Source organism: Pleurodeles waltl, chromosome 5 (genome assembly GCF_031143425.1).
Source record: "Pleurodeles waltl isolate 20211129_DDA chromosome 5, aPleWal1.hap1.20221129, whole genome shotgun sequence".
NCBI classification, from domain to species: Eukaryota; Metazoa; Chordata; class Amphibia; order Caudata; family Salamandridae; genus Pleurodeles; species Pleurodeles waltl.
In genome coordinates, this window is record NC_090444.1 from 1385934288 (window position 1) to 1385955289 (window position 21002).

At 43.8% G+C, this 21002-nt stretch overlaps 1 long non-coding RNA gene across 1 annotated transcript in view; it reads left to right on the forward strand.

Moving 5' to 3' along the window:
- The window catches only part of LOC138296492 (uncharacterized), a 91746-nt gene extending 74265 nt beyond the window's left edge, over positions 1-17481 (forward strand). Inside the window, exons 5-6 of the long non-coding RNA XR_011203844.1 lie at positions 93-140; positions 17394-17481. This is a non-coding gene — a long non-coding RNA (uncharacterized lncRNA). The remainder of the gene's footprint in view (positions 1-92; positions 141-17393) is intronic.
- Positions 17482-21002: the final 3521 nt, after the last annotated feature.

Consider the following 21002-nt stretch of genomic DNA (forward strand, 5'->3'; position numbering starts at 1 on the left):
TCAGCTGCTGAACTCTTTTTCCTGGCTAGAACAAACAGGTGGTAATTTGCCTTACTGTGCAAGTAATGATATCTATTTTGTTTTCTTTGCAGGTGATCTCCTTGAGCAGAAAATGTTGATTCCAAATGTCAGGACAGAAGGTAGGTGCCACAGCAGAGTATGGTCCTCAGGATAAGGTAAGTGGTGCCACGATTTAAAAAAGCAAACAGGACCTAGGGGCATACATACTCTCTTCTGGGAAAGTCTGAGAAGCCTAGAAGCCTAGCAGGTGGCACATAGAGGGGTACTGCTTTTATACAAGACTGCACCCTTGATGGCAGCCAATCCCCAAGGCCATGAGAGTATGCTGGGTTTACAGGGGCTGTAGGAAAGAGGTCAAAATTAAAAGGGCAATGGCTGTAGGAAGGAGACCAAAATTAAAAGGGCAATGGCAGTGTGGGACCATGGAACCCTGTACATAAGGAGCAGTAGTATGGGGAGGTGGGAGGGTCAAGATAACAGGAGGAAGAGGGTGGACAAGATCTGGACTAATAGGGGACGTAACCAGGCAGCACATATAGCGCAGGCAGACCGAAACACAGAAATGAAAGAGCAAGGTCCTTTTAATTTAATTTAAAGGGCTGTTTTTTATCTTCAGTAGGTTTTTGGTCTCAGATATTTCTTGTTACCGAAACAAATATGGTGACCACCTGCACACTGAGAAAGTCCTCTTTCTATTTCTGTTTTGGACGGCAGTGTGATATTCTGGCAAATGTTTGTAAAGGCTATCAATATGGCATGTAATCGCAGTGCCAAGAGCACATTGCTTAACTTGTTATATGATGGGACAAGAACCGTAAATGTAATAGATTTGTTTTTAGTCACTTTTGGTCTCAGATATTTCCTGTTGTTTATATACCACTATAGTTATACAGTACCTATAAACAATAAAAGACAATATTCAGTGTTACCAAAAATAAAGGTACTTTATTTTAGTGACACAAGGCCACAAATATCTTAGAGGTAATACTCCTTCTGGAGGTAAGTTTTCTACACAATATATACACTAGACAGCAAAATCAGGTAAGTAAATAGTCATAGGATAGTGCAAACAATAGAAAATACCATAGAATGCAATAGGAAGCAATAGGCACGGGACAACACAAACCATATACTAAGAAAGTGGAATATGAATTACAAATTCCCCCCTAGGCAAGTGTAGTGTGCAGAGGGGTGCTGGGAGTGTAAGAAACCCACAAAGGTGAGTAAAATACGCCACCCCAGATCCCAGGAAAGTAGGAGCAAAGTACTATAAGTCGTGATTAGAGTTATTGCAAGAACCAGGCAAGACTGCAAACCACAAATGGTGGATTCCTGGACCTGATGACCTGTAAAGAGAGGAGACCATGTCCAGAAGTTGCAGAAAATTCCAGGAAGGACAGGAGCCCCTGCTAACCTAGAAGATGGTGCAAAAGAGGATTCTCCGGTTGGAAGAAGTCTGCAGAAGAGCACCAAAGAAGATGGCTGCAGGTTCCTCCATGATGCAAAGGATGTACCACGTGGAGATGTTGGATGCAGGTGAGTTACAGCGTTGGATTCGTCCAACAAGCCTTGGTTTAAGCAATGTCATGGATTGCGTCAGAATGGCACTGCCTGGAACCAGGAGGGATCTGGGGGCCTCAACTCAGACTGAGGAGGTAGAGGTGGCTCCCAACACTGGAGGGAACCCACAGGTCACCAGGCAGCACCCATGGGAGTCCCAGGACATGGGAACAAAGAAGGTGCAAATTGAAGTTGCTACAGCACTGCAAAAGAAGGTCCAACGCTGCTGGAGAACAACTCAGCGAGTTGAGCATCACAGGACAGAGTGCTGGGGACCTGGGCCAGGCTATGCACAAAGGATTCATGAAAATAGTGCACAGAGGCCTCAGGAGGTGAAGATGACGCAGTGCACAGGGGTACTGTCGCAAACAGAGAAGGCAAGCTCTTACCTCCTCCAAATGTGGACAGCTGTCCCTTAGGACAGTCTGTGTCGAAGGGGTCCACTTCCTGTGTTCCTGGGAGCACGATTGTCACCAGGAGAGGAGTCCCAGAGAACCAGTTGTAATCTTAGAAGGTGCCTACTGGAGTAGGGAAGTGACTCTGTCACTTCACAGGAGATTTCTTCAGTCCTTCTGGTTCAGAGTGAAGACAGGGAGTCCCCAGAGCATGCACACATTGGAAACTGTTGCAGTTGCTGGCTGGAGCTGAAGTTGCAGAGTCGCAGTAGCATTTCTGGATACTTTGCTGCAGTTAGTGGTTCCTGGAGCAGTCTGTGGTTGATCCGTGGTTAGAGGATGAAGCATGAGTTGCAGAGGATTCCTGGTGGACACTTGGATGCTGAATCTGAAGAAGAACACACAGGAGAGACCCTAAATAGCCCTGAGAGGGGGATTGGCTACATAACCAGGTGTGCACCTATCAGGAGGGGTCTCTGACATCACCTGCTGCACTAGCTGCTCAGAGATCTCTAGCTTGTCCCCATACCTTGGAAATCAAGGTGGCTAATGCCAGGGATACACTGGAGGAGCTTTGGGCACCACCCGTGGGGTGGGGATGGACAGGGGAGTGGTCACTCCCCTTTCCTTTGTCCAGTTTCGTGCCAGAGCAAGGACTGGGGTCGCTGAACCTGTGTAGACTGGCTTATGCAAGGAGGGCACCATCTGTGCCCTTCAAAGCATTTCCAAAGGCTCTGGGAAGCTACCCCTCCCAAGCCTTTAATACCTATTTCCAAAGGGAGAGGGTGTAACACGTGTCTCCCGCAGGAAATGCTTTGTTCTGCCTTCCTGGGACTGAGCTGCTCAGACCCCAGGAGGGCAGAACCCTGTCTGTGAGGTGGCAGCAGCTGTAGCTGCAGTGTAAGCATCAGACACCTGGTTTGGCAGTACTGGGGGGTCATGGTGGAGCCCCAGGTTGCATGGGATTGCCCCCCAACCAGAATTGGAATGGGTGACAATTCCATGATCTTAGACACCTTACATGGCCATATTCGGAGTTACCATTGTGAAGCTACATATAGTATTGACCTATATGTAGTGCGCATGTATAATGGCGTCCCGGCACTCGCAAAGTCTGGGGAATTGGCCCTGGACAGTGTGGGGGCACCTTTGCTAGTGCAAGGGTGCCCTCCCACTTAGTAACTTTGCACCTAGCCTTCAGTAAATGTAGGTTAGACATACAGGTCACTTATAAGTTACTTAAGTGCAGTGAAAATGGCTGTGAAATAGTGTGTGCACTATTTCACGCAGGCTGCAGTGGCAGTCCTATGAAAGAGTTTGTCTGAGCTCCTTATGGGTGGAAAAAAAAATGCTGCAGCCCATAAGGATCTCTTGGTACCCCAATGCCCTGGGTACCTAGGTACCATATACTAGGGACTTATAAGGGGGTCCAATGTGCCAATTGGAATTGGTAAATGAAGTCACTAAACTATAGTGACTGATTTGGAACCAGAGAGAGCATAAGCACTGACGTTCTGGTTAGCAGAACTGTAGTGACAGAGTTAAGCACTACTGACAACACACACATTAGGCCACAAACTAAGAGCACTGGGGTCCTGACTAGCAGGATCCCAGTGAGACAGGCAAAACATACTGACTTGCAGGTAGAAATTGAGAGTAACAGCACTTCCCTATAGCAAGGATGCACAGGGAACTGACTGCTCGGCCTCCTATGGGGACCCCTCCTCGAGCCATTATAGCCCACCTCTTAAATTAAATTATAGAGAGGGAGGCGGCTAGGGTAAATTCTACACTGCAATATGAAGGATGAAACATTGCCATTTACCTGTCTATACACATAAGTTTCAAGAGAAACGCAAGACCTTCGTAGAGGTAAAAAAAATGCCTCAGAGCTATGAACATTTGCTATATGCTGTTATATCCTGCTAAAATGGAAATCTTCTATACTGAAGAGACACTGGCAGTCCTGCTCCGCCACGCCAGCAGTGGCGGCCAGACCGCCGACAGTGTGGCAGTGCAGGACTGCCCAATTATGACAACAGTAGTGAACTGGTGCAGCCAGTTCACCACCTGTACCACCCGGTGGTAAGGACCGACTGGCCGAAGGTTAACCACCTTCGACCCGGCCGTCCACCTAACACTGCCCGCGGTATTTTGAGTATCTTTACCACCAGGGATTCTGTGGCGGCATCCCCGCCACAGAATCCCTGGCTGTAATGATACTGGCGACAGGAATACTACTTTCTGTCTCCACTGCGGACTCCCAAAAAAAAACCTCCATGTAGGACTGTACCCCCACCCCTGACCCCATCAGAAGCCCCCCACACTCCAAGCTGTGACACCACCCTCCCACAGATCCCCATTCTGTACCCCTGCAATCCCCATTCTCAACCCCCACCCCCGTACATCCATGCAGGCACAAATCACACATACATACATGCACACATACATGCGCACTCATTCACACACAGATGCACACACGGACACGACACCCCGCCCCCGCATACATGCATTCACACAAGCACACATACACTTGCATGCACACGCACACATACACACACAACACCTCCACCCCCCTCCATTCACACAAACACCCCCCCCCATAAACGCACACAACACTCAACAATCCCGCCCTTGGTAGATCACCTTACCTGGTGGTCATCTGGGAGGGAATGGGGTCCATGGTGCTTGCTCCTTCGCCAGCAGCCTGTCACCACAATACCGACGTGCTGGTGGTGCAACCTCCAATAGACCGCCGAACACTAGTATGGCTGCTGGCTGCTTCCCTGCCTAAAAGTGGCAGAGAGCAGCCAAGAGGCCATAACACTGACGGTCATGTGGCCAGCGCGACATTGGCAGTCTTTATAAAAGACTGCCAATGTCAAAATGAGGACCTCAGTTATTTGAGCGAGCGGACAAAGTTTAGTCATGGATGGACATGGTCACCCTGGGATGGCGTTGAACCTGTGGGCGACGACTGGCGCAACAGGAGGAATCCACTCGAGGGAGTACTGGCCGAGTGGTGATTCGTGAGGACGGCACAATGCCTCCTGCCGTTAAAGAACAGGAACCCTGGAAAAGGAGCTCTATTGAAGCTGAGACAGCACTTACACCATCCAACGGAGATGAAGCAGTACATTGGGACTGAAACTGCGCATGGCGAGTGAGTCCCATGACCATGGGAATTCCATGTTGCCATAGACTCGGGCACCCATATCCTTTATACTGCAATACTGCAATGTTTATCATGTATCAAGACAATTACATCAATCGGGTAATACCAGGACTTCGTTACCTTGGTGGGAGGAGATGAAGGGGATTATGTGGACATTATTTGCTGGGTGGAGAACAACATTATGCTTTAGATATAAATACATAAGTATGGATCACAAATATAATGGGTTGTGGTATGCTTCATTACCTGAACTGTTATGCGTTGATAGATGTCAATATGCTGTATCTGCCTCTTGAAGAGATCTCAAGTGAGACATAACTGGAATCAGTACCCATCATTGTGCTATATAAAGTGTTAGTGAGGGTGGACTGGGTATCAAGAGTTCACACTGACGGTTATTACTGTTGAGGGGAACTACTCGTTTTAGTGGGTGAGGGTAGGGAGGTAGTGTGGGTCCTGACACGTATAGACATGTGGACGAGAAAACATGTCCAGGGTGGTATGGAAGGGGAACTGTTTTGTTAATCTGTTATATGGGTACTTCTTACGAGATCATGAATGCATTGTTCAAGGTACATCGCTACTACGAACCTACATGCAATATCCTACACTAAATATGTGGAATCTCCTAACCTGGAACATTTGGGCTTCGGGATCCTATCAGAAACGCTATAGAGTGCTCTCCATAGTTAAAAACGACAAGGGTTAAGTATTGCATGCCTACAAGAATTGCACCTTACTGATCTGAAAGCAGAAAAACTTGCCAAAAAATGGAGTGGTCAAGTCCATATGCTACTTATTCCTCATATTCCTGCAGTGTTCTGGTGTGGTTTGCTCCAGCGGTCCCTTTCACACTGACATATATTGAGACAGACATTGAGGACCGTTTTCTGTTTTTTAAGGGTACACTAGACGGTATTGAGGTGGCATTAGTGGATGTGGATGGATAGTAATTTTTACGAAGCAATCAGGGGATTGCTAATTCCCATAATAGAAGCTAAAATATTCTGGGTGGGAGACTTCAATTGTGTTCTGGATGGAGAATTAGATCGGCATCCCCCACGCCCAAATACTAAATCCAGGATGACAGCAGAACCGCGGGAAGAAATGGCCCAGCTGGGATTGAAAGATGTGTGGAGGGAGGTCCACCCTGAACAGAGGGAATACATATGCCACTCAGGAGGGAATACAGCACATATAGTAGGCTGGACAGAACCTTGATGTCAGACCATGTAGCCCCAAGGGATGGGGAAGTGGAGCACCTCTCCTGTTACTTATCTGATAATGCCCCAGTGGTGTGTTCACTGGACTGGGGAGTTAGCGTTGAACTGACCAAAATTGACCAAAACATGGAGATTTCTTTCCGATATATTACATGAGGTGCATGGGAGTGACACATTGGCAGAAATACTCCAACACAACTTTGCTGAAAACTGGCTAGGAACACAAAGCTGAACCATGGAGTGTGAAGCGATGAAAGCAGTTCTTAGGGGTCAATGCATAAGATTAATGTGTTGAGTGCTCAAAACTCTGCAAGCAGAACTCCTTCAGGAGGAGAGAAAACTTGCAGCATGCCAGAGGCTGTCGCCTGCCCATAGCGAAGGGAGAAAAGACAAGTCTGTTCTACTTTTCAAGATGTTATCACTGAGAGAGCAACTTGAAAAATGCACATTGAAATCATAAAGAAAATTGCTACATAGTGAGGGGGATAACTCTGGGCGATTGCTGGAGTGGATACTGCACTGTGAAACACCATGCACATCTACCATGCGCCTAAAGACAACGGTGGGGGCTGATGCATGCATACAGACTGAAATAGTAGACACTCAAGGCACACTTGGAGCAGGTTTACTTCAAAGTTGGCGGATGGGACACAGCTGACCACCAGACTTTCTGGGAGCTCTCACTCTACCGCAGATTAGTGATTTAGAAGCGCAGGAATTGGACGCAGACATTAAAATTGAGGAGCTTAAAACAGACCTTAGGACACTGCCAGTAGGGAAATCGCCAGTTAGTGATAGCTTCCTGGATGGGTTTTATAAGACTTACATAGTGCACAAGTCTTTGATTACTGGAAGTATTTCTAGAAGCCAAAATGAAAGGGATTTAGCCCCACGATGTGGAATGGATGCATCATAATGATACCAAAACTTGGCTTGGACCCTTCTGTGTAGGTCCAAGCCAACTCCTTACCGTGATTAACACTGACACCAAAATTCCGTCTATGAACAGTGATCACACGGCTGGTGAATACTGATCAGTGCAGTTTCATACCTGGCAGGAGCACTGTCAAGAACCTAAGGCGGTTAATGCATGTAATACATGAGACTGCAAGCTCCCAGGACGAGATTGTGGTGGTGTCAGTAGACATTACTAATGCCTTCAATGCAGTGGACTGACAGTACCTCATGGTGGTGCTGACAGCCATGGGCTTTGGCCCTACATTTCGGTCCTGGATATCCCTGTTATATACTGAAACGATGGCCACAGTAAGAGTGGGCTGCTGGTGCTCGACTCCATGGACTGTGGGCAGGGGTACAAGGCAGGGGTGTGTGCTGTCGCCCTTACTATTTGCTTTGGCCTTGGAGCCACTTGCAATCCTTATCATGCAAACCCTTATGGACATGGGTGTCAGGTTGGTCAACACGACCTTCTTGGTGTTGTTGTGCGCAGATGACACCCTTTTGTACCTCAATGCCCCTTGGGAATCACTGCACTATTAATTCAACATTTGGACAAATTCAGGGATATTGCCAGCCTAAGAATTAGTTTGGATAAATTCTTAGTCCATCGATTGGACTTTCTTGACAGGGTGGATCCTGTGACGCTACCCCCCTTTCGCTGTGATGAAACACCAAAAATTATTGCTATCTATGCATGATGATAGCATCTACTCCCCAGAAACAAATGCAATATAATATAGACAGACTGGTAGATGTTTTAAGGCCTTGGTATAAATCTGGTTCATGCTTCCATTGTCCATGATCGAGTGCATAGCAGTGGCAAAAATGGTCTTTGCGCCCCAATGCCTCTATGTACTACAACACTCATTTGATACACTCCTACATGCAACCTTCCAACAACTGCACTCACTCCTTACTACACTCATATGGACAAACAGACAAAGTAGGGTGGCACAGGAACATTTACACTTGCCATTGCATAAAGGAGGCCTTGCCCTCCCTCACATGGAAATGTACTATCTCGTATCCCAATTACGGCACACTGCACACTGGCTTTCGGAAGACATGAACTGGGAAAAGTCATTACTGGCAGATAGCGGCAGGGTGATCACACTGCCACAATTGCGTTACTGTGGCGTTAGGGCCACTGAGAGAGTACCTTACCTTATTTCACACAAATCAGCCTTGTAGGAACAGACAGTAAAAGGGATGCTAGGGAAGGCACCCTTTGCCAGGGACCTTTGATTCTGGGACTTGCCCACCTTCTGTTTATTTGCCAAAGCTGTAGACACCACAGTATGGAGGGAGGAGGCTACAAAATCCTAGGTGATCTTTACCCTACAGACACCTGCATCACATTTAAAGTGGCATAGGACACGTTAGTTCTGGGGGAGGGACAATTTCTCCTACACACCAGTATGGTAAATATACTTAAAGATATTTGGCCAAAGAACCCCAACACATCTTCGACCTCACTGCTACACCGAGCCCTCCTGGTTCTGGGGCAGGCACATTTAATCAAACACATGTACAAAGCACTCTTAGCAGATAAGCCAGAACTTCAGTTGAAATCCAGAAATGCATGGGAGTAGGATGTCGGCGAACATTTTACTGGCACACACTGGTAGAAAATGTGCCTGCTGGTGCACACTGTATCTAGTTATGCCAGATTTAAATTGCCTCATTTTAATTATCCGCATCACACTTATATTATGCTCATATTACTACATAGGTTTGACCGATTAAGGATGAAGGGGTGTCCCCAATGTCAGGAACAGAAGGCCACCTTTCAGTACTTGGCTTGGTGCTGCCCACTGGTCCTGGGGCACTGGGAGGAGGTTTGCAACACTTAGAACACATTTGTGGGATACACATTGGTTTATGGGATGGTTTTCTTCAGTTTTGTTGACAACAGTTTAAAGAGAACCCTTTGGGGAATTAATATGAAGGTTCTTCCTGCTCCTAATGTGAAGTTGAGCAATAACCACATTTACAGCAATTTTGGCTATAGGGTGATTGTTATCCAGCCAGATGACAAAATATGTACCACTGTAGACAAGACTCTTGGCGGAGCTGCATCAGGTGACAAGAAAGAAGAGGACACACTTTCAAAAGCAGACTCTTAGCTTAGAGATGGGCAACAATAAGATAGAAGCAAACACCATGGAAGAAATTGGCATTGTCTACTGTTGAACGCATAAGATCTTGATTTTCTTCGAAATGTTCCACTTTTATCACTGTTGCCATGTTCTAAAGCCATTGTATCTATGCATTAGATGTAATGTTACCTATTAAATATTTTAAATATTTTTAAATACTCATTGAGCTTACTCCAGCTGCTTGCCTATTGGGAGATGTGCAGTTCCATGAGGCGCAAAAAATTGAATACAAATTCATACATTTAATACTTATTTTGGCTGGGTCTACAGGTGCCGTAGGTGAATCATTGGAAAAGAGAAGTTGTGGAATTGGTGGTAGCAGATGAACTAAGGCCCATTTTTATACTTTTTTAGCGCAGCATTTGCGTCGCTTTTTGACGCAAAATCGGCGAAAACTTACAAAATACAACTGGATTTTTTAAGTTTGCACTGATTTTGCATCAAAAACTGACGCAAATGCGGCGCTAAAAAAGTATAAATATGAGCCTATGGCTTAAATGGGTAAGAACTGATGATAAAGCTGCAGATGACCTTCAAATGTGGAATGCACTAATAGGTAAGTTTGAAACAGTAGATAACCTCTCACTGGAGAACTCAACAGATGAGGAGGTATAAATATACATAACACTGGTCTTTTTCCTAATGTATGGGGAAGTAACATTGGCTTTGGTAATATATATTAATGTAACTGAAAAAATGATGTGGTCATTCAGAGACATGACTAAAGCTGTATAAGGCAAATGACTGAATGTAGCATTGATCTTGTTTCTTATTAACGTTGTATTATGTTTTATTTCTTTTTTAAGGGCCATGTTTGGCCTCAAGTATGTAGCAAGGAAAATAATAAAAAGAGATGACTATGCTCATTTTCATGGACATCCAATCCCTCTTACAAAAACAGGTTATTCAAATTTCTCTCCCAGACCATTCAGGGTTTTTCAGCTCCCTTTTTCTGGTTCAGAAGAAAAGCAAGATGATGCGACCAGTCATCAACCTCAGACTTTTCTAACAATTTGTAGTGTATTGTCACTTCTAAATGGAGACACTAATTTACCTCAGAGACTTCCCTTGTCAACATGATTGGATGGTAAGATTAGACTTACAGGATGCCTATCTTACAATTCCATTTCATCCTTCCCACTGGAAATTTCTTCAGTTCTAGTGGCAAGGTCAAACTTACTGATTTACCTCCCTTTCCGTCGGTCTTTCTTCGACACCACAGTGCTTCACAAAGGTAATGAAACCTATCATCCCTTTCCTCGGGGCTCTAGAAATCAGACTTATACGTAGACAACATGTTAGTCATGAGTCAAAAGAGTCAAACTCTAAGCAATCAGCTTAATTTTTCGTGTTCTCTTCTTTCACATCTGAGTTTTCTCATAAACATAGAAAAATCGATAATGATCCCTACGTACCAAATTTAATTTCTATGTAAATCTACACCTTCCACAAGCAAAAGTAAAACTGATAAAACACAAGATTCTTCATACTCTTCACAGTGCTCAAATCTCAATCAGAACCCTAGCATGGATAGTAGGTCTTCTTTCTTTTTCTATACAAGCCTTTTCTCCAGGTCCTCTTCATTACAGAGCTCTTCAAAGATAAAAAATTCATCATCTTCACAGATGCCTAATACTTGGCGATTCCATCAGCATCGACCCAGAGTCCCAGCTAGAACTCCTGTGGTGGTTAGACCACTTAGATGTTTGGAATGGCAGGACTATTTTTGCATCAGCCCCAGATCTTGTATTAGAATCAGATGCAAGCATAACAGGATGGGGCCGCTCGCTGTAGTACAATCTCTACTGGAGGTACATGGTCTCTAGAGGAGTCCAAATTGCATATCAATTGTTTAGAGATGCTGGTCGGCTCCTTTGCAATCAAAAGCCTAGTAAAGGACAGGGTGCAATGCTCTTTCTTTCTACGTATGTACAGCATCTCAGGGGTTCATTACATTAGTCATTTGGGCAGTATCAAATCCAAACCTCTAGAATAACTAGCAAAGAGTCCTTGGGAATTCTGTCTGTGCCCAAAATTTCCGTTTGAGCCATTTGATGGATGTCAGCGATTAGGAACTTCATCTATCAGTCTTCTGATCTCTGTCTCAAAAATGGAGTCCTTTTCATATCGGCCTTTCCACTTCTCATCTGAATTCCCACCTCCCTCATATCTTCAGTTTGTGTCCATATCTTCTAGCCCTCGCTACAGATGCATACTCGCAGGATTGGTCTCAGCCAACCAACCATGCCTTTCCTCCCTTTCTGATGATCAACATCAGTCCTGGCACATTGATTCTTGTGGCCCACTTTTGGCAATCAAAGGTATAGATTCCTCCTCTCCTTGAACTGACTGCCAACTTTCTGGTCCTTCACCCATCCTTTACAACTCTTCTGTTGGACCCCCTAGGCCATCCTCACAACTTAATTCTAGACAACTCCCCCAAACTATCGGCTTGGAGAATATCGGGTCATCCCAACAGTCCCATCTTTTTCCATCAGAAGCTTCAGAATTCATTAGCAAAGCCTGGGCTTCCAGAACCACAAAGGCTTATAAGTCAATGTGGTCTTTATGGTCTAGCTGGTGTTTGGGAAACATAACAAACCCCTTTCAATTGATGTAATCCATATCGTTGATTTCCTAGCATCGAAAGCTGGTGGAGATAAGTCTTATAGAACCATAAACCTCTATAGATCAGCAATCTCTTTAAATCATTCACACATAAACCAGAGAACACCCGCTCATCTGGAGACTGTTGAATGGAGTAAAAGTTTAGAAATCGCCTCTTCCAAATTATAATCCACTGTGGGATGTAAATGTGGTTTTGAAGTTGTTTATTTCTTGGCCTGATAATACTGCTCTACCTCTAAAAATGTTTTCTGCAAAACTTATAATACTGCCATGTCTGATTTCTATTAACTGTTTATCAGAATCCAAAGCGTTAGTTGTATACTTTTGACAATATTTCCCCACTGGAGTAATGTTTACAGTTAACAAAAGCACAACAAATAACCTAAATTCAATATGTTATCCTTATTTTCCAGATTATCCCAAACTATGTGTTGGACAATGCCTCAAACTTTATGAACAAAAACTGCTGCTCTCAGAATGCCCGCTCATTCCTAGTTACTTATTTCTTTTCATAAACCTCACCTTCCATTTCCCCCACCACTCTGACTCACTGGGTCAGATGGATTATGTCCTTGATACTTCTGTATTTGGTGCTCAGTCCTCTAGGGGTGCCATGGCCTGTAGAGCCTTTTGGCAGGTTCCAGGCTTGAGAACATTCTAAGATCAGCAGGTCAATTGATAATGTGTTTTGAATGTTTTATTGCAAACCTGTTTATACTGCTACTTCTGTTGTTATTAACATGATTTAAAGAAGCATAATATGAGCCACCGGTCTTGACATAAAATGTAGATTTTCCTAGTAATTTCAGAAGGAAAGTCTTAATTTTATTAGACATGGAGGCAAGTATTATCTCGCCTCAACCCTTAATAACTGGTATTTTTTTAACTACCTAACAGTGACTTCAGCATTGGCATCTGCAACTTTTTAAGGGTTTTATGAGTTCATCTTCTCGTTCTCTGCCTTAGAGGTTCTTCCTTCTTCGGCTTCCTGCGTGGATCCAATACTACAGGAACTTGCAACTCTTTTTTCAGAAGTTCTGGATTCATTAACTTTTTCCAAGAACCTTTATATTTTATTATAGTATTTGCTATTGTTTTTTCTTTGTTTCCATTATTTGATGTGTATTAACTTATCGTACAATAAAAGAGGGTTGTCCGCAGTCAAGTTAGGTATTATAGGTCTAGCTTGGTAGTTATTGGCTGGCCTGTTTGGACTACTTTTTTCATCCCATTAGTCACTTGTAGTTTGCTATCCTGACTCCTGCTACTTGATATAAAGTAAGAATTGAAGGCATAATACTCACCTCTGTGTCTTTAATGAAATTAATACTTACCTCCATAAATTACTAGGAAAATATACATTGCTCTCAATGTAGTATGCAAGTAGAATGCTCAGAGCATGATGCCCAACTTGTTTACTTGGCGGTACAAACAAAACAGATACTTATGGTGAATACATTTTGATACCAGTTATTTCCTATAGATTTGGTGGAAATAATACGTGAGACATTTTCTTTTAAGGAAAACCTTTAGTTATTTCAATAGCATTAATCATTTCAACTAGTTAGATATGTTAACGTTTTATAGTGTAGGATTGAATCAAATTTAACTGACTAGTAATTTTTTATCACATCAGAGGTGGGGTAATGTCCAGGTCATAACATTTAATGATTCATACATTTGAGGAACTTTTTGTTCATTTGGTTGTACTAGGATATGATTTTTGTACATTACTTGCAAAAGGCTGATATTACTGACAAGTATTGGTTTATGTGTGTGGAGTGTTGTTGCCTATATATATGCAGAGGTTTATATTTATACTTGTATTTTGTGCACTATAAGAATTGAAATGTCATTATATCTATGGATCTATGGATGTATGATGAATATTTTAGCATGGGTATAATGATTGGTTAAATTGGGGAATCAGTAATATGATTGCTTCCGGTTAGGGTTTTTGTGGTCTTGACATTATTTTAGTAACAGACAGTTATTCTAATTGTGTCATAAACAATGACTTACATCTTGAAGAATATACATTTTTAGGGAATAATCAGTATATTTTACATATGAACATATGAAAAACTGGTAGTGCTTGATGAAGCTGGCTTTCTTTACCATTATTATTGCTGGTTTTAATGTAATGATGATATATATATATATATATATATATTTGCAGGATTGTAAAACAAAGGGCCGCTTGGTTTTAATAATGGGAGGGTGTGTGGTCTCCTTCCCGTGGCCTCTACAGGCTCCAGGGGCCCAATGCAGGGCTGAAAGCAATGTATACGGAGAGGGTGGATATGTGCTTCCCCTCCCCAAGCCATCAGAGGCCCGAGGGAGCCCATCCCTGGGCCCGAATACATTGTATATGTGGAGGGGAGATGCGTGGCCTCCCTCCCTAAGCCATCAGATGCCTATCCCCAGGGACAAAATCATTGTATATGGGGAGAGGGACATGCAACCCAATTTACCAAGCCATGACATGCTCCAGGGAGCCCACTCCTGGGTCAAAATCATTGAATACAGGGAGGGGACGCACATATCCACCTTACCAAAGCCATGAGATGCCCCAGGGTGCCAACCCACTGGGCCCACTATTTTCAAAATAGGGAAGAGGTTATGCAGCCCCCTCCTCGAGCCATGACCAGCCACAACTAGCCCACCCATGGGGCCAAAAATATCAAAAAGGGAGAGGGGTGATGCAGCCCCCCTTCTTAAGCCTCTAAAGACCCTGGGGACCCCATCCCAGAGCCACTATAAATTTGAAAAGGGAGGGGGGTGTGCAACCGTTCCCTAATGCTTCTATGGTCCCTGGTACCCCATCCCCGGGACCGGCTGACATGCTATGTCTCGGGACCTGGGATATAGCGGTTTCCCTGCCCACATCAAGTGGGCAGTGAATCCTGTGTTTCCTCATGCAGACAGGGAAACCTGTGATTCCTCCCACTTGGGGGGAACATTTTTGATATTCTGTCACAAACATGACCAATATCCCACGCACCATATTACAATTTTCATAGGATATAACGGAATCGTAATATGGCAGATGGGAAATCCGGCATGTGGATATCCGTCATGTTTGTGATGGAGTAACCCCATCTGCCAAACTCTAAATCATTCCCAAAGCATGCTCCCAGCAGAAGGGAGCTTTGAAAATGCTCCAACCAGCTCAGAGGACACCTATGATCTAATGCAAGCACGGATGCAGGCTGGGAAACAGGTGAACATATTGGGCCTGCCCCCAGGGAGCAGTATTTGTAGCTGCTGTCTGCGAGCAGGAGCAATGACAGCTCCTGCAGCATGCAGTTTGCTAGCGTGGGCTATGGGGGTCCTAAACTCCCCCTTTGGCCCCAAAGCTGACAAAAAATAGAACACTTTTTGAAAGTTAAGTGGAGAGTCATCAAATGGTGCCAAAGTTATCAGCAACATGCTACACAGCCCCCCTTCCCTTGAATACAAAAAAGGCCCCGGGGAATGGGGACCTCTGTGCCAGGCCCTATGGCCAGTGCCCCACAATGCGTGGCTGAATGTTGTGCACAATGTGGGATTGGCCCAACTGCAAACCCTCCACTGCGCATGGCTGAAGGCTGCTTGTTGGGGGGATTCGCATTTATGTATGGTAATTGAGCATTACATTACAACAACAAAAAACTAGAAATTCACACACAAATTCACAAAACAATTCACTAAAAAATTCACTAAAATTTCGCTAAAACATTCATTGTTCTTTCCCTTCTGCAATCTGATTTCTATCCCTCCATTTGAAACCCAATACAAACAGTTAAAAACATGTTTTTGAGCCTTAGTTTTGCAGAAACCTCTGAACGGATTTATACCACATGCTCTCTAAGCCAAAATCTAGCTTTCTACCAAGTTTGGTGTAATTCCATTTGGCAGTTTTTGTCTCTTCAATTTCTCAATGGCAAAATGAATGGGGAAATTTGTTTTGGGAACCTCCCTCCCTTTTCTCTGTCCCCACTTGACAGATTACTCAGAAACATTCCAGGAAGGAGCTGAGGTGGAAAATACTTTTTTGGGAAAGTTTCGTCAAACCGCCCCAGAGTTCTAACCAAACCAAAGGATGCTTTTCCTATGGAAACGTAGGCCTAACTGTAACTACCTATATATATATAATAATTATATGTATACTCTTGAATCGAGATACATCATTGCATTTGATTGCAAAGAACCCAATGGCTCTTAATTGTAATGAAGAACTGCATGCACCTTTATGAAGAGTTGATTATTAATAAGTTCTATGTCTAGAGTTGTAATACATGCAAAGCTTTACCCTTGGTTTTAACTGTTTTGAATTCAGTTTTTTATCTTAGGGCTGTTACAATGGAAAAGGAAGTGGAAGAGTTATCATATCATGTTCATTTGAGAGTGTATAGTTTGGTAGTTTGGTGGTAGGAATATGCCCACCTAGGCCTAATATGAGTTATTGGCGTATTATGCTACAGTAGGTGCCTTATTGGCAGTACAGCTCCTATTTTGATTATTTGAGAATATTGAACAAGGAAACACACAATGGCGCTCCATACATGTGATGGTGAGAATAAATAAGCTTGGTGATTTAGTGCAATGACATTGCACATTATCCTAATAGATGCTGCCCACTTGGGCAGCAAATGGGCTTTTTGATTTGTGCCATATGTTATGGCTTGCCTATAGGGCAGGTAAAAAGTTAAACTAAACTTTGCAATTAAGCACTAATGACATGGGAGAATATTGCAGAGTACTGTTCAGTGTATCAATGTGTAACATATCTAAGGCATTATAGCTTATTTTGAATATTTTGAACAAAGAAAATAATTTTACCCATAAAAGAACTGAAATATGGACTGTGTTAAAATTATGGCACACTGACAATAATTGTTTTGAGCCAATAGTATCAAAGTCACTTGTAGTAATGACGGGTATTTCATTTTGTAAACTTTCTCTGACATTGTAGAAAGCTGGGACGTTGAAACAAATCAAAACTCACTATTTTTCAAATTATAGCATTAGATGAGTTTATTTTGTATATTGTTAGTTGTTGAGAAGGGCCCAGTCCTAATATGCAATATTTAGGTTTTAATTACACTATGTAAAAAATGTGTGGTGAAGTGATGTGAGGGATTAAATGTCACAGCAAGATGGCGGTATGCATATTGACAAAGGCAAGAGTTTGCCGAAATGCGTTCTGCTTTTTTGTTTATCCGCCAAATGCATTAACCTTCAGCTTTATATTGCCTTCATGGAGTGCCTGTCCTTTTTTGAATTGTAGAAGGCAGTGGTTACATGAGATGCAGTGATGTGGCATCCATTCCGGCACTGCTGGCGATCTGGCGTGGGAAGGCAGCATAAACGGAAGCAGAGAGGTAATATATATAAATATATATATATATTGGTGACCAGTAAGTAGTTATAGTTAGGACCATGTTTCCATAGTAAAAGTGTTTTTTGACTTGCCTATATCCTTGGCACCATTCGACGAATCTTCCTGAACTTTTCCCCAAAAAGTGTTGCAGCGATTCTTGTTGCACATGGACAGTTTTGGGGTGATTTGTAATGTGGGGGTTGAGAAAAAGGGGGCTCAAAAAAGGCTTCATTCCTCATGTTAACTTCCATTGGATTCTTTGGACAGGACGACAGGCCGAACCACTGGACAAAATTACAACAAATTTGTCAGAAAGGTAGTTGTTGGTACGCGGATTACACTTTCGCTTATTTGGTGTGAATCCGTTCAATAGGGGAGGTTCCAAAATGCAGTCACCCAATGCAATTTTAGGGATATTCAAATGTTTATATCACTGACTCCAAAGTATTCGCGTCCAAAGATGAGCTCGAGCAGGGAAATGCACAGCTCTGATTGGCTGCAACACTTCAAACCAGAATGTGTAGGCAGCCATATCGGGACTCGGCTTCAGCCGAGTTCCTGAAAAAACTGTAAAAATAAAATTAAAGGGGCCAGGTTAGGGGCACCCCCCAGATCAAAACAACATTTTTTTTTATTAGTTATGTACTGCAAGTTTGCAATATTTGTGAATTTGTGGCAATTAAATATTAAAACAAAGAGGGGCTGACTTCCCTGCTTGTTTTTACTATAGGCCCCCGGGGGGCCAGGTACCAGGGGCATTACATTATTTCCCTATTTATGAGTAATTGGTCACATCTTTTTCTGCTCCTTTTTCTGTGATATATGCATGATTACAAGGGTTTTCTATTCATTTAGTTACGTATTCGTGATTATTTATTTTCATTTTTTATTTTTATTTATTATTATTGTTTTTATACTTTTTGCATCATGAGTTATCTCTTTGTATTACATATACATTTGTGTACTGTGTTCCACTGTGCACATATATTTGGGTGTACACTGTTACTACACAAATAGATAATGGGTGTTTTTGGGTAGATTATTTCCATCATTTTTAACTTGTAAAGGAGGATTAAATGGCCACCTGGCCTGGATTTTGAAACATTATGGGGGTGATTCTGCGGGAACCGCCATATGGCCGCTCCGCGGTCGGAAGACCGCGGAGGCCATTCAGGCTTTCCCGCTGGGCTGGCGGGCGACCGCCAGAAGGCCGCCCGCCAGCCCAGCGGGAAACCCCTCCCCACGAGGAAGCCGGCTCCGAATGGAGCCGGCGGAGTGGGTATGTGCGACGGGTGCAGTTTGCACCCGTCGCGTATTTCAGTGTCTGCATTGCAGACACTGAAATACTTTGCGGGGCCCTCTTACGGGGGCCCCGCGGCACCCCCTACCGCCATCCTGTTCCTGGCGGGCGAACCGCCAGGAACAGGATGGCGGTAGGGGGTGTCAGAATCCCCCATGGCGGCGCAGCAAGCTGTGCCGCCATGGGGGATTCCAAGGGCAGCGGAAAACCGGCGGGAGACTGCCGGTTTTCCGCATCTGACCGCGGCCGAACCGCCGCGGTCAGAATGCCCTGCGGGGCACCGCCGGGCTGTCGGCGGTGCTCCCGCCGACCCTGGCCCCGGCGGTCTCGGACCGCCGGGGTCAGAATGACCCCCTATGTATTAAAACATATTTTTGACAAAGTTTTTCATGTGTGATATAGGATATATATTTAAGTCGGGATTTATGGACAAGTCTGCTAAAGGACATTCAGTTAAATTTATTTGGATTGTAGGATGTTATGCTGTTCCTTACATGATTTATGTCATTTGCTTTAGTGCAGTGGTTCCCAACCTGTGGTCTGGGGACCCCTGGGGGTCCGCAAAGCCTTCTCAGGGCGTCCGCGACTGCTTAGAAAATAAAGAAATATTAAAAAATATTGACAAATTAGGTCCCAGCTTCCAGTAATGACTCAGGCGGGGGTCTCCGGATTCCAATGATGATTCAGTGGGGGTCCCTGGGTTCCATTAATGTTAAAATGGGGGTCCACAGAAATCATAAGGTTGGGAACCACTGCTTTAGTGAATTCTTTCTTCCAAAGAACTGTGACTGTGATATAGTCTTTTTACTATTTTTGTTGTGTGGAGTATCATTTGTCTTTAAGTGTTGTTGTGCACTTTGTTTCTGTATCTGCTGAGAAGAAAATCTCTTTGAGATAAAAGTTGCCTTTAAACTTCTTTTTGCAAACAACAAGTCGTGGAGTGCGAGTCCTTTGGTGTCTGCTACACGTGCCACCTGACTCTGCACATATATATATATATGTAAAACCAAAGGTTCAATTAATGGTGTACTGGTATAGTTAGGTAAATATGTCAATGACAAAATTAATGTTTTGAACTAAAAAAACACAGAAATTCACCAGTTATAGTTTGTAGAGCTAATTATAATTTGGCACCGCCAAGTATGCTTCTGACCTCACACAATACATCACTCATGACATGTTATATGGCAACATTAGTGACATCACTGATGACATCTCAACAGCCATCATTGATGACATCACTGTTGACTTCATCTAATGAGTGTGTTAATTTCACTTCTGGTTTACATAGTGCAGGTAGGTACCATCTTACTTGCCTGCCTAAGTTTGTACAGACTGTGTCCCGCTAATAGGTGTGTTTACAAAATATATGTGCTCCTAATGCACCATAGGTGTGTAGAGATATTGAGCACATTATAAATCTTTGTATTGAAGAGTAATTCTATGTGCAGGTGACAGTTAATGACTTATTTACAACATATTCTACACAAGTTTTTTGATTCTATAGAAAATGTTTCCAACAGTGCAAAGATTTGTTAGTAGACACTAGGGCACTCATTACAACCCTGGTGGTAAATGCCGCCTACCGCCGCGCTGACTGCCGCCAACATGTTGTGACCCCGGCGGTATACCTCTATGGATATTATGACCCACACAGAAAATCTGCCACTATACAGACACCCACACAAGTCCGCCAGACCAAAGGTCAGTGATAAATTGGCGGTACCAAAACCCACACCGTTACGCCAACAGGAACATGCCCACAGTATCAGGACCCACAAATCCCCGCGGCGGCCTTTCAACCGTGGTTAACCATTGGCAGTGCACACCGCCGTGCTCATAATACATACACACTAGCAAAACTCTATCTTATTGGACAATTCAAACTACACACACCTGACACACATACACCCACCACATCCACAACACTCTAAAACACACACCCACATTACCCACAACCCTTTCAACAAAAATAAAGATAGCAAACAGAGAGAGACAAGCCAGGAGCACCCACTCAATCTGAGCCAAAGAACACCATCACCCATACACCATCCACGCAGCTCACAGCAAACACCACAACACATCACATCCTCACATTTATCACTCACACCACATCCATGGCACCCCAAAGACACCCGAGGTTTTCAGAGGAGGAGCTAAGGGTCATGGTGGAGGAAATCATCCAGGTAGAGCCACAGCTATTCGGATCACAGGTG